The sequence below is a fragment of the Balaenoptera ricei genome, chromosome 8 (assembly GCF_028023285.1).
Source record: "Balaenoptera ricei isolate mBalRic1 chromosome 8, mBalRic1.hap2, whole genome shotgun sequence".
NCBI lineage: Eukaryota > Metazoa > Chordata > Mammalia > Artiodactyla > Balaenopteridae > Balaenoptera > Balaenoptera ricei.
Window position 1 is genome coordinate 8,793,367 of NC_082646.1, and position 12,826 is coordinate 8,806,192.

Here is a 12,826-nt window from a genome sequence, read left to right on the forward strand (position 1 = left end):
ATTAATTTATTTTTGGCTGCGTTGGGTCTTCATTGCTGCATGTGGGCTTTCTCTAGTTGTGGCAAGCGGGGGCTGCTCTTCGTTGCGGTGCATGGGCTTCTCATTGCCGTGGATTCTCTTGTTGTGGAGCACGGGATCTAGGAGCACGAGCTCAGTAGTTGTGGCTCACAGGCTCTAGAGCACAGGCTCAGTAGTTGTGGCGCCCAGGCTTAGCTGCTCTGTGGCATGTGGGATCTTCCTGGACCAGGGCTCAAACCCGTGTCCCCTGCACTGGCAGGCGGATTCTTAACCACTGCACCACCAGGGAAGTCCTGGCGTAGTGTTTTAAAGGTTCACCATGTTCTAGCATTTAACAATATTTCATTCCTTTTTACGGCAGAATAATATTCTGTTGTACAGTTGTCCCTCGCTGTCTGTGGGGGATTGGTTCCAGAAGTCCCCGTGTATACCAAAATCCACAAATGCTCAAGTCCCTTATATAAAATGGGGTAGAATACAGTCGACCCTCCATATCTGAGGATGCAAACCCCACAGATACGAAGGGCTGACTGTGTATTTATTGAAAAAGAATCCAGGTGTAAGTGAACCCCTGCAATTCAGACCTCTGTTGTTCAAAGGTCAACTGTATAGATATACCACATCTTTTTTACCCATTCATCAGTTGATGAACATTTGGCTATTATGAATAATGCTGCTATGAACATTCATGTACCAATTTTGTATAAACATATGTTTTCAATTCTCTTGGGTGTACACCTAGAAGTGGAATCGCTGGGTCATATGGCAATTCTATGTTTAACTTTTTCAGGAACTGCCAAACTCCATTGAGTTTTAAATTTCTGCTACCAATTTTGACGTTTCTCAGAGCTCTTCTTTTCATTTCCTGAGTGTTTATCCTTTTAAAAAATTGAATGTAATATCTCTCCTCTCTGAGGATATCAATGAAATTTTAAAAAAAGATTTCTTCTCTCTGTACAGTCTGTCTCATGAAGCTAATTTAATTTACCTTTTTAAAATCTCTGTTGGGCTTCCCTGGTGGTGCAGTGGTTAAGAATCTGCCTGCCAGTGCAAGGGACACGGGTTTGAGCCCTGGTCCGGGAAGATCCCGCATGCTTCGAGCAACTAAGCTCGTGAGCCACAGCTGCTGAGCCTGCGCTCTAGAGCCTGCGAGCCACAGCTACTGAGCCCGCGTGCCATAACTACTGAAGCCTGCATGCCTAGAGCCTGTGCTCCGCAACAAGAGAAGCCACCGCAATGAGAAGCCGGCGCACCACAACGAAGAGTGGCCCCTGATCACCACAACTAGAGAAAGCCGCGCACAGCAACAAAGAAACAAAGCAGCCAAAAGTAAATAAATTAAATAAATAAATTAATTTTTTTTTAAAAAGCTGATAAAAATCTCTGTTTTCATGCAAACATTCATGACACTAAATAAATATCCAGTGTTTTAGATAGCTTCCTTTTGCTCTTACAACTCCATTCCTCACCTGGCTCAGTGCTCCCAGAGGATGATGTGTATGGTCTCCATCATAGGCTTCCTTGCCCTCTGGCTTCCACCTGGGTTCTACCATTTGGCTAGAGATGAGAGATAGAAAAGAGTAAAGTCTGGGTGTTTATTCTCCCAGCAACCTCTCTGTGAATGTGACCTTATTTGGAAATAGGGTCTTAGCAGATGTAATCAAGTTAAGATGAGGTCATACTGGATGAGGGTGGACCCTTATCTAATGACTGATGTCCATATAAGAAGAGGGAGGTTTGGACACAGACACAGGGAAAAGGCCATGTGATGATGGAGTAATGTGTCTACAAGCCAAAGAATGCCAGGGATTGCCAGCAACCACCAGAAGGAGAGCCGTATGGAACAGATTCTCCCTCAGAGCCTCCAGAAGGAACCAACCCTGCCAACACCTTGATTTTGGACTTCTAGCCTCCAGAACTGTGAGAGAATAAATTTCTGTTGTTTCAAAGTAAAAAAAAAAAAAAAAAAAAAATCTCTGTTTTCTATGTTAGAGGCTTTGCCCAAATGTTTATGTCTCAAAATCCTTGGCCTATCAAGAGTGATTTTATTCAAGAGTAAAGAACCAAAAAGCTGATTGGATCACGCTCACTCTCATGTGGGTAGTCTTGTTGACTTTGAGGTTCAAAGTGAGTTGATGGGCTGTTTGTTGAGAACCCCTAATGTCAGTTATTTAGGTCAGATTCTTCAGAGAAGGGCCTTCCAATCTCTCATCTGGAAGGTTAGGATCCTTCTACCTGTGCTCTGGGGGATGAATGGGAAAGAGGGCTGGATGTCTCTGGGCTCACGATTCAGAGTGCACATGGTCACACCACATTCTTCTTTGGGCATGGTGGTTCTGTCCTCCAGTGGGCCTGTATCTCTCAGTCTAGGGGCTATTCTATTCTCTCTGGAATGTAAACCTCCAGATTTCTGCTAGGATGTGGGGCGCAGGTTCCCAGTGGCACGGACTGGGAAAAGGAATCTAAGGATCTAACTGCTGTTCAAGCAGCTTTTACCCCATTTTCTTTTATGTCGCCTCCCCCTTTTCACTAACTGGTACTGCTTATTCCTGCCAATGCTGCGGTGCAAATTGTGTTGATTCTCAGCCTTTCTCGCATGGGCTTGGGATTTGGCTTTCTCGGTTCAGCTGAATCTAGTTTCCAGCTTCCAAAACTTGTTGATTTTGCCTCATTTCATATTTGCATGTTAAAAAAATCCATTTGCTGTTGTTTTCATGGGGTTTCTGGAGGATACAGAATTAGATGCATGTGTTCAGTCTTCCCTCTTCATCCAGCAGTCTGCACTCCACCCTTCTAAGTGAAAAAAAATCTGATATTTTGATTCCCATCTGAATTAGACACCATGTAATCAGACAACAAAACCCGCTATAGTTATCTTAATAGACAGAGTATAGCATAAAGAATTGTTAATCAGGTGTAAAGAATTGTTAACACAGTGACTGAAAAAGCTAACAGAGGAATCTCAGCTGTTATGGAGATAGAAATTGCACGAAGCAGCTACCACCCCTAGGCCTGGAGGAACAAAGAGAAGAAATTGGAGTTATTAGAACTTAGAAACATAGTGAAAGGGCCTCACACAGCTGTAACTCAGACCTCTGAGGAGCTTGGCTGGGGCTGGTGTCTCCAAGGGTGGCTGAGGCCGGCTGTGGCTGCTGGAAAGCTGGACTCAGCTGCTTCTGGGCTGGACACTGCTCTGGGGTGAGGAAGACGCAACGTGACACCGACAGGCAGAGGAAGCCCACAGGAAGTGGAGAGAAATGCGTACGTGCCATCCTCCTCCTCCAGCCTGGAAGTGTCTCCCTAACGGCCTATTGCCAATGCCTAAAGGAGGTCCAGCTCGCAAAGGAGAGGTGTGGTGTGTGGTGCCCAATCCCAGCATCACAAAGCCAACCGGAAGGCTGCCTTGAAGCTGAGGGACCTTAGCTTAGTAACTAGTATGATCTATTCTTTCGGGTACTTGGGTATGCATGCATCCCCCTAAGCCTACCTGAGCGTGCCTAAAACGACAAAATCCACTCTGTGCTTCCACCTTCTCACAAAAGCATTCTCACTCTCTCACTAAATGAGGAGACACAATGTCCAAATAACAACAGTATCCAGATGTGGGAGATGGTCTCACTATTCCTGAGCTGCATTAATTACTGATCAAATTCAGTCATAGTCCCGTACAAATATTCTGTTTCTAAACACTTTTTTTTGTTTAATTTTTATTGGCGTATAGTTGCTTTACAATGTTGTGTTAGTTTCAACTGTACTGCAAATTGAATCAGCTATACGTATACATAAAGCCCCTCTTTTTTTGGATTTCCTTCCCAGTTAGGTCACCACAGAGCATTGAGTAGAGTTCCCTGTGCTATACCGTAGGTTCTCATTAGTTATCTATTTTATACATAGCATCAATAGTGTATGTATGTCAATCCCAATCTCCCAATTCATCCCACCACCACCCCTTTCCCCCTTGGTATTCATACATTTATTCTCTATGTCTGTGTCTCTATTTCTGCTTTGTAAATAAGATCGTCTATACCATTTTTTTCAGATTCCACATATGTACATTAATGTATGATATTTGTTTTTCTCTTTCTGACTTACCTCACTCTGTATAAACAAGACGAAAAGACAACCCACAGAACGGGAGAAAATATTTGCAAATGAAGCAACGGACAAAGGATTAATCTCCAAAATATACAAACAGCTCATGCAGCTCAATACCAAAAAAAACAAACAACCCAATCAAAAAATGGGTGGAAGATCTAAATAGACATTTCTTCAAAGAAGACATACAGATGGCCAACAAACACATGAAAAGATGCTCAACATCACTAATTATTAGAGAAATGCAAATCAAAACTACAATGAGGTATCACTTCACACCGGTCAGAATGGCCATCATCAAAAAATAAACACTATCTTTTGATCCCAGTTTTCCTCCTTACTTTCCCTCAGTTGGTTCAGAATTTGGGGTGGGAAGAGAGGGGTATTATATACTGACCTTCTTAAACACTAACAGGTATGCTTATTGTCAACAAGTCTATCAGCTACTGTGCCAATTTACATTCATTCCCAAGAGCAGTATAAGTGAGTTCCGGCTGTTCCACATCATCCACTTAGTATTGTCAGACTTAAATTTTGCCAATTTATGAATCAGAAATTGTATCTCATTATTGTTTAATTTACATTTTCCTTACTGGGGAGGCTGAACATGTTTTTGCTGTTTGCTTATTGGACTTGGGTTTCCTCTTCTGCTCTTATTTTTTGTCTATTTGTCTAATTTTTTTCTTCTTAATGATTTGCAGGAATTCATAAAACTTTTTTGGTAAAACATATTTGAAACATACAAATAAGAATAGAGGATAATATTTAAAAATTCATGTTTCCATCACCCAGCTTCATTAAATTGTCTTATTTGTTTTCATTCATTGCCTTATTTGCTTCAGATTAAAAAAAAAAACAAGAAACATCCACAATGGGCACTCTGCATCCATGGGGGAGTCCTGTAACCAACCCCCCATGGATACTGAGGGACAACTGTATACACTTGAGATCCTTTTGGTTCCCTTCTCCAATCCTACTCCCCTCCATTCCTCCCACAGTAATCACTATCATGAATTTAGTGTTTATCATTCTCATGCATAGTTTTTATACTGAGTAGGAGTTATATTCTGGATACTAATCTTTGTTAATTTTATGCGTTTTGAACTACAAATATCTCCTCTCGTTCTGCGCTGTGTTTTTCACTTTGCTTATGGTGTTTTTTGATATTTGAAAGTTTTAAATTTTAATGTGATCATGTTTATCAGATGTTTCCTTTATGGTTTGTGCTTTTTGTGTTATGTCTTAAAAATCCTTTCTCTATCTTTCCTGTATTCTTTTTGTGGATGTATGTTTTCTCTCCTTGATGAATGTCTATGGTCCCTTGAGGAAAGAAAGACTCATGATTTTTGTACTTCTTTCATCCTCTACGTTGTTAATTCCTGTAACTCGCAACTGGTAGGTCACAAAGACCTGATTGGTGGACAGTAGCTTGTTGTCTTTCTCTGCAGATCAGGCTGTAGCTGCTGCCCTCTATAGTCACTATCTTGGGTCCTTTCCTTTCTTTTCCTTTTTTTTTTTTTTCATATCTACATTTCTCCTTCTCATTCTTTTACACAGGACTCACAAGTTTAGAAGAATATCAGTTGCAGCTGAAAACTATTAAAAATAAAGGGGATTAATTGGCTCATACAAGTGGAAAGTCCTCGGACTTCAGCTTTGATTCAGCAGGTCCTTGACATGATCACTAAAGGAACAGGTACGATGTCTTTCTTTTTGCCCTACTTCTTACCGGGTCAGCTTTATTCTAAAGCTTGTTCTCCCTCGCAGCCACGTGACATTTTTATGCCTAATTCAGGATTTCTTGATCTTGACACTAGTCACATTTGGGCTGGATAATTTTGGGGGTGGGGGTCTGTCCTGAGCATTGAGGATGGTAAGACGCATCCCTGGGCTCTACCCATTAGATACGAATAGCATTCCTCCTCCCCACCCTGCGTTGTGACAAGCAAATAGCTCCAGACATTGTCAGATGTCTCCTGGGGGTGAAATCACCCCTGGTTGAGAGCTTCTATCCTAATTAGATAAGCTTAGATCGCATGTCTGGTCTTGGAATAATGAGAGCTGGCTGAGGGATGAAGGTGCTAATTGGCTTAAGCTGATCTGGATTTATTTCTAGAGCTGGCTCAACTTTTGGTCTCTGTTGATGAAGGGCAGAAACTAAAGGGAAAATCTAGGTACTAGTAGAAAGGGGGACGGTGGAAGTGATACTGGATAGTCAAGAAATGGCCACCCCCAGAAAAATCTGATGTGAAGCCCAAAGTGATAGCTAAGTGACCCTTTCTACTCTTTCCCATTTTAATATTCGATAGTCAGTCAAAGCTAAGCTCTCACCATTAGCTCTTCCATTATTATAGAAAGAGAGGGAAGGAGGGAGGGAGGGAGAGAGAGAGAGAGACAAAGAGAGAGAGACAGAGAGAGACAGAGAGAGAGGAAGAGAGAGAGAGATCTGGTGTTTTTTTTCATAAGAGCACTAATTTCATCATAAGGAAACCCCCCCATTACCTCATCTAAACATAATTATCTCCCAAAGGCCCCAAATAAATCACACTGGGGGTTAGGGCCGCAACATATGAATTTTGGAGGGGATGCAATTCAGTACATAGTATTACTATTTGGAATTTTGGTAATTAGAATTCATTTAGAGAATAAATAGAAATGTATATTCTTCTGTTATAGATTAGCCCCTGATCAGCAGGTATGCCCATCATTGAATTTTTATGCAGATGACATTAGATGAAGAAAAGACTTTTTAGGGACTTCCCTGGCAGTCCAGTGGTTAAGACTTTGCCTTCCAATGCAGGGGGCACAGGTTCGATCCCTGGTGGGGGACCTAAGATCCCACATGCCTTGCGGCCAAAAAACCAAAACATAAAACAGAAGCAATATTGTAGCAAATTCAGCAAAGACTTTATAAATGGTCCATATCAAAAAAAAAAAAAACTTTAAAAACAGCGTTAAAAATTTTTTTTTTAAAAAGGAAAAAAGGACTTTTTAAATGTGCAGATATGTCAGAGATTATCACCTTACCTACCATAGGTTGGGTCCCCTGGGAATGGCTTTTTTGGACCAACAGTTTAGAGAGTTTGAGTAGAAGTGATTGATAGGAGAGTGTATTCAGGACCAACACCTGTAAGGATGGTAGGGAAGCAGGACTGGATAGGAGACCAAGTTGAAATGTGATAAAGTTGCAACACAGCCTCAGCCAGTCCTATGGCTGGCTGAGAGCTGGGCTGGCCCTTCAGGGTTGCCTCAGTTTGAGGCAAAGGGCCCAGCCCTTGTACCACTGCAGTGGCTAGTCATTAGATGCAAGCCGCCTCCAGGGAGGGTGCAATCTAGGCTGAAGCAGCTCCGAAACACTGAAGGCAATTCCTAGAAAGGAAGTAGCCTTCAGTGCTGAAAAAGTGGGGTGGGGTGGAGGCAGGTCTGGGCAGCACACCCTAGGCTTACGTTAGCCAAGCAATCTGAAAGCAAGTGACTCTAAACTCATCGTCAGGATTACACTGTAGTGATCATGTTTCCCTACCAATCGCATGTTAGGTCTCCAGCCAAGCGTGCTTTCTATTGTTTCAAAAACAGGTTTTTCTGATAGCTTCCAAAATCGGTTTAATGCCTGCTTTATCAAACTGAGCCCTACTTCTTAGTATGTAATTTCACTGGAATAAAATGCCTTGGTTCTTGGTCAGAAGCCTCTGAGACAGGTGTCTTCAGGGAGAGAATGATGGCCAATGTTCACACCTTCTCCATTATATCTGACCCCCTTGGGGTAGTGTGTTTATACACTTCTGCTGGTGATTTCTTGGTCTTGGAGTGTTGACCATCCTCTGCCACGGTGTTTGGTAATGAGTGTGGTGGCTCTTGAGATTTTAGTTACAGTGACATTGTCACCTGGCAGGGGTTTGCTTTTTTGCTCTACACAACAGAGACTGGTTACTCCCAAGCACATTTCATTCACGAAAATAATTTCACATTGTGAAATATTGTATTTTGCATGTTCAGTCTCTTCTGAGAGCCTCACAGGCATAAATAACTGTCAATCCCAGTAGCGCTATTTGTCTAAAGCACTTCAGATTGGAAATGAGTTTATTAACATCATAAATTGATACAAAATGGGTTGTCATTATACGCTCCTTAGAGATAGATGGGAGAGGGAAAAGAGGACTAAAAATGAAGAGCTGAAGTGCTAGTCCTATGTTTGTAAACTGCACTTTAGAAATATCCTCAGGCCAAGAGAGCTGCAGGTGGGAAATTAGTACCTGGCTCCTGTATAATCTCCCCTCCTTCCCATAAAATAAGATCATGGGAAGAATTTCATGGGAGAAAACCCGCAGTTGAAGAAAATATGGTACCTGCTGAAATGTTTTCAGATGTTAGGAAACTCAAACTCAAGTTGTTTTGAGGTATAGAGAGGAACTACTGGGTTAATTTTATTGAGAAATTAGGGAAGTCAGTGTTTCGTTTGCTTTAAAACAACAACAAAAGTGAATGATATTATTAAGTATGGAAAATTATTAAACATTGAAAGAAATGTTTGCTTAATTAGCAAATTTTGACATTGACCCATGTTCTAAAATATTTTTTTAAATGCAGTACTTTAAGATGAAGATTATTTTAAAATAAAGTGTTACGGGGACTTCCTTGATGGTCCAGTGGTTAAGATTCCGTGCTTCCACCGCAGGGGTCATGGGTTCAATCCCTGGTCGGGGAACTAGGATCCCACCTGCTGCATGGCGCGGCCAAAAAAAAAAAAAAAGAAAAAGAAAAAAAATTTTTTTTTAATTAAAATAAAGTGTTTTGGACTAGAATAAATGTATGAAAAGGTAAACATATTTTGTTAAAGAAAATCTACTCTGATTTAAAAAAGAAGTGAATGATATATGTTTAGAGGCGGAATGACAGTAATAATCAGATTCTTATCTGGGCCTCATCTCTCACTCACAGAGACACGGATCGAGCTCCGTACACAGTGCAACAGAGAGCATGTCCCTCCAGATTATACTGGACTTATATTTATTAAAGAGGACTGATTGACGATCTTGATAGAAGGTTGCTTTCCTCTAGGTACAGTGCTCATACGAACGTTTTATGAAAAATTCATGTTCACGAACTCTCACACGTGGCTGCTCATAGAGCGACATTTTGCATGTATTTTGAAAATGGTTTCTGTGTTTTCTCTCTCACACGATTTTCATATTCTCCTAGACTCCAAAGCTCTTTCTTTTGGGAGATTCCCCTGTTTGCATTGCACAGCTCCAAGAAACACCGTTCACATTGCAATTTCTATGGCAGGCGACTTAAATCTCTATATGCCTGTGTTTGTTAACTCCTCCTTCACTGTTTTAACTATTTCCTTTTTTCTCGATGCTTCCCTAGCCTTTGGTTTTGACAAAAAATTTAATAAACGGTGCAGTGTAGTGAGAAGCCATGTGGATTAAAGTACTGTGATGGGTATTTGTTGTTTTGCTGCCCAGCATCCATTATCCCTTCCTCCTGACATTACTCTGTTTCCTACAAGGAACTTCAAATTGCCTTGACTTTCACCCAGCTGACCCCTTACTCCAGGGGCGGGATCTGACAGTGATCGGTGTACTCCAATTAGCATATTCTTTTCCCCAGTCCTCAATGATATTCAGGGATGGATGTATAACCCAAACAAAGATAATTCAAAAAGACACATGCACTCCAATGTTCATTGCAGCACTATTTACAATAGCCAGGTCATGGAAGCAACCTAAATGCCCATTGACAGACGAATGGATAAAGAAGTTGTGGTACATATATACAATGGAATATTACTCAGCCATAAAAAGGAACGAAACTGAGTCATTTGTTGAGACGTGGATGGATCTAGAGACTGTCATACAGAGTGAAGTAAGTCAGAAAGAGAAAAACAAATATCGTATATTAACGCATGTATGTGGAACCTAGAAAAATGGTACAGATGAACCGGTTTGCAGGGCAGAAGTTGAGACACAGATGTAGAGAACAAACGTATGGACACCAAGGGGGGAAAACCGTGGTGGGGTAGGAATGGTGGTGTGCTGAATTGGGTGATTGGGATTGACATGTATACACTCATGTGTATAAAATTGATGACTGGTTAAAAAAAAAAAAGATAATTTGACAGAAGAGATATTTGTTAGGACTTCTCCCACTTCTGTTTAAGCCACCAGAAATAAGTCACCCTTTCTGGGTGCATGTTAAAAAGGCTGTGAACAAAGTAGCAAATCCCTATCCTCCAAGAGCATTCGTTCCAGCAGCAGGAAACAGGCAGTAAACAGGTTGGATGGAATGGTGTTCGGAAACAAGGAGAAAAACTAAAAAGATAAGGAAAAGTGGTTAGAGAGGTAATGGGAGGCAAGATCTGCATAGAACTCTGTAGACCGTTATCAAGACTTTAGCTTTGACTCGGAGTGAGATGAGAAACCACTGGGGGTTTTAGGAAGAGCAGTCACATGATATGACGTAAACTATAACAGGACATTCTGGCCTCTGTGTTGAAAGGGGAAAAGAATGGAGGCGGGGAAATCAGTTATGACAGCTACGAGGCTGTAGTTTATTGAAATATTGGTTCCAATTCTTCACTCCTCAATAGAATTAAATCTAGAGAGAGAGGGAAGCATATCTATAAAGAAATTGTGAGTGCAGCTTTTGACACATGGAGCTGACTAGAGTCAAACACACAGAAAACCCACAAAGTTTCTTGGAAAAGTTTATTGGCAAAGCATTACCAACAACTAAAAGAGGCTGAGGGTGTGCGAGATGTAAACATCTTTGTACTCTCGGTTTTCTACAGACAGGAATCAGGTTGAGACACATCCACCCAAAAGGGTAATTTTCCAATACCCTTTCCAAGGAAAGATGTGTGGAAGATGATGGAAAAAGAATGATTGCCTAGATTGTAGAAATAAGAGCTATGGAGACTAGACTGGACAGTCATTCTTAGGGAGCAGAATCAGCGCTTAATCATGAAACATTATCTCCCCTCCCCAAATAGAGGAACCTGAGGACCTTTGCTCAGTGGGATTTTATAATTGGTTTGGACCAGTGACTGCTATTTGCTTCCATTGTTCTCCTTTATAAATGAGAGTACTTTTTAGTGGGTATGTTATCCCTGTCCATTATTTGTGGTATGTTGGGCGTATGAGAAGACACTTGCTTTTTTTTCTTTTTTTGGCCACGCCACACAGCTTGTAGGATCTTAGTTTCCTGACCAGGGATCGAACCCATGCCCTCGGCAGTGAAACCACTGGACTGCCAGAGAATTCCCAAGACACTTGCTCTTTTAATTCATAGGTCTCTACATCAAGAAGAGCCATATCAGGACCTGATGTGGATCCTGGACTTCAAGGATTTGATGGATCTTTTAGGGGCCGTGGGATAGGAATAAATGTATTTTGCATGTCAAAAGGATGTGAATATTTATAACCAAGAGTGCAGACTGTGGTAGATTGAGTTATTGGTTCCTCACAACTCTTCACTACCTCTTCATAGTAGTACTACGCATACACGAGGCCTTTGCCACGGTTTCATGGTAAGCAGTGTATTTCCTCACCTCTTGACTTTGGGCTCGGTCAAATGACTTTGTTTGGTCAATGGGATGTTAGTGGAAGTGTTAGGAGCAAAAGCTTGAAATATTCTCCTATGTTGGCTTTTCCTGCTTGTGCTTCTGTGACCACCATGGTCATGCCCCGGGTAGCATTTTCAGCATGGGTTCTGAACAGGACACATGAAGCAAAAATATCACCATCCCTAGATTTGTGTGTGTGTGTGTGTGTGTGTGTGTGTGTGTGTGTGTATACTGACTATATGGAAGGCACAGTTTTAATCACTTCACATGTATATTAGAATTATTGAAAAAGTTAACTGGTATCTTTTTTTGCCCCGCTATATATTCACTGGGAAAAACACTTTTTCTCTTCTGGTCTTCTCTCCAGGACAGGGAAGTCAAGTTTTTGCCTTAATTTGGAGTCCCCTTGATAATCTCCCAAGCGGGATGACTTTGTTTGGGGTGGAAAGGGGTTGGATTGGAATAGGTGCTTTGAATGGAATGAGGGAATGAACAGCTGGAATCCTGGAAGACAGTTGATTTTTTTCTCTCTAAGCCTGGGAGAAGGGGGTTAAGGATGGGTGGAAGGGGTCCATTGGGTATTAGAGACTTGTGTTTAGCTAGCACATAGCTCTCTATTGGCAGTAAGACCTTGGAAGAGGGATGGCTGCCTGGAGGTGAGTGATTAGAGGATGAATGTCACAACGTTGAAATCATTGGCATAAGTCATCTGTATTTGGGTGGAGAAGATCACTTGGGTGAACTTCTGTTGTAGAGCCTAATAAAGACTCTGATAGGAAAGGGCAATCGGGTAACTCAAATGGGGTACCTTTCTGCTTTGCAAAAAGAGAATGTCTGAGCTTAAGACAAGGATCTCAGTGTATGCAGTTGATGTGCATAACATATGGCTGGTTTTAGAAGCTCTTCAAGTCTGAGCCGCCCAAGCATGTTATTGAGCTTTGGGAAATAATGGCTGTGTGACTGTGAACTAAGAGAGGTGTCACCCTAGAACCAAAGCCTGGGACATCCATTGTGGTGCAGACAGGAATATTAACCAGACAGGAATATTAACCAGCCAGGACATTACCTCAGTCTGCTGCTCGTAGAAGGCAACAACATTAATTAAATGTTAAGACTCCACTTTCTCTCCGTTTTGTTTTGGGAAGG